At 42.0% G+C, this 2,500-nt stretch overlaps 1 protein-coding gene across 1 annotated transcript in view; it reads right to left on the bottom strand.

Moving 5' to 3' along the window:
* qsox1 (quiescin Q6 sulfhydryl oxidase 1) overlaps positions 1–2,500 on the bottom strand; it is a 23,972-nt gene that overhangs the window by 7,340 nt on the left and 14,132 nt on the right. The gene's annotated exons all lie outside the window — the stretch shown is intronic.

Raw genomic sequence — 2,500 nt, 5'->3', positions numbered from 1 at the left:
GTCAGTGGTTGAAGAATGAAGGTCAGTGGTTGAGGATTGAGGGTCAGTGGTTGAAGAATGAAGGTCAGTGGTTGAGGATTGAGGGTCAGTTGCTGAGGATTGAGGGTCAGTGGTTGAGAATTGAGGGTCAGTGGTTGAAGAATGAGGGTCAGTGGTTGAAGAATGAAGGTCAGTGGTTGAGGATTGAGGGTCAGTGGTTGAAGAATGAAGGTCAGTGGTTGAGGATTGAGGGTCAGTGGTTGAAGAATGAGGGTCAGTGGTTGAGGATTGAGGGTCAGTGGTTGAGGATTGAGGGTCAGTTGCTGAGGATTGAGGGTCAGTGGTTGAAGAATGAAGGTCAGTGGTTGAGGATTGAGGGTCAGTGGTTGAAGAATGAAGGTCAGTGGTTGAGGATTGAGGGTCAGTGGTTGAAGAATGAAGGTCAGTGGTTGAGGATTGAGGGTCAGTGGTTGAGGATTGAGGGTCAGTTGCTGAGGATTGAGGGCCAGTGGTTGAAGAATGAGGGTCAGTGGTTGAGGATTGAGGGTCAGTTGCTGAGGATTGAGGGTCAGTGGTTGAAGAATGAGGGTCAGTGGTTGAGGATTGAGGGTCAGTTGCTGAAGAATGAAGGTCAGTTGCTGAGGATTGAGGGTCAGTGGTTGAAGAATTGAGGGTCAGTGGTTGAAGAATGAAGGTCAGTGGTTGAGGATTGAGGGTCAGTTGCTGAGGATTGAGGGTCAGTGGTTGAGAACTGGAACATTGGAATGCTGTTATTTGAGGATTGGGACAGGACCAATGTTTGAGGATTGAAATTGGTTAACTGGTTGAAATTGAAACAGGGTACATGGTTGAGAATTGGGATGGGCCCACTGATTAATATTGGGATTGGGACACTGTTTATGGATTGCAGCAACCACATTCAGTTTGTTTGAGTATTGAGACATGCCCTTTACTAAAACACTGGGACAGAGCTGCTGGTTACGTAATGGGACATGATGATTGGCTGATTAGTGAGACAGAACCGCAGATTGATACTGATTTACAGTCTGGCCTGATTTTTACTTTTTTAATAAAACACAGCTGGATAAACACTGTAACAAAACACTGATAGTATCAGTGGATATCAGTGATTCTGGAATAGTGTCAGACACACACACACACACACACACAGACACACACACAGACACACACACACACACACACACACACTTCCTGCGCGAGTCCCTGAGGTGCCGCGTGTCTTTGATTGCTGCTGCTGAAGCTTTTCAATTTAGCGTCGGCCATCTGCTTCTGTTCATCAGCGCTAACAGGATCTCCATTCCAGCTGCGTGGAGATTTACTTAACCACACACACACACACACACACACACACACACACACACACAGACGCATGTCCCTGTGGTGTGTGTATAAATTAAAAAGCCTCAACAACACCAATCAAGGAGAGGACACCTCTGGGATTTCCTCAAGCTAAAATAATAACAAACTAAACTGAGGATTAAATATTTAAAATATAACTTAGTAATATATTTAATATCTAATTTAATAATCTAAAATATATATTTGCACACATTTTAATATTATAAATTCATTCTAAAATTTTAAAAGTATTCTTATTATTAAATATTTAATATTTATTTTTAAATATATTTAATATATATATTTTTTTAATATTTAATTACTTCAGTAAAATAGTAAAATAGTCACTTCAGTGTACTGTGTGCAAAAATATTATTTAATTAATTAATATTTAAATTAATATTTAATAGCCATTACATTTTAATTAAAGCAAATTAAATAATACGCATATAAATACGAACATAATCAACATTTTGAAAAGAAACGAAATATTTCAATATTGAAAATTATTATTGTACTAAAAATCACACAGTTGCATCATCATCATCATCATCTTTTTTAAAAATCATGGAGAGCTCAGTCATGACTATCTGCTGATTTGGTGTAGAACATGGAGAACAACGGGGAACATCACAGGAACCTACATGGACTTGAGGAGAACATGTGTAAGTTCAGACAGCGACTTTGGGCTCAGTGCAGAACCCTGAGGAACACCAACCACCACCCCTCCTGCCCCCCCTCGCACACCCTACGCACCCCCACACCAAAAACCCCTCCTACGGCACCACATCACACCAATCTGATTAGTCTCAGCACTTCAAGAACTGTCTCTCTTTCAGTCTGTCTCTCTCTTTCATCACAATCCCATCAATCCAGCTCTCTCTCTTTCTCTCTCTCTGTCTCTCTCTCCCTCTCTCTCTGTCTCTTTGTAGGAAGCTCTGGTGGTTAATCCGTCCTTGTTGCCCCTCTGGGAGAGCTACACAGGTCAGCCGTGTAAAAGCTGCCTAAACACCACTGGGACGTCCCTCCTCACACACACACACACACACACTCACACACACACACACACATCAGACAACAGGCTTTGTTTAGGGGTCGTTAGACAGAATAGCAGCGACGTGAGGGGTCCAGGCACCCTAGTAAGAACAAGACTCTAACACAC

Source organism: Pangasianodon hypophthalmus, chromosome 8, assembly GCF_027358585.1.
Source record: "Pangasianodon hypophthalmus isolate fPanHyp1 chromosome 8, fPanHyp1.pri, whole genome shotgun sequence".
Lineage (NCBI taxonomy): Eukaryota > Metazoa > Chordata > Actinopteri > Siluriformes > Pangasiidae > Pangasianodon > Pangasianodon hypophthalmus.
This window is presented reverse-complemented; position numbering and strand designations above follow the sequence as displayed.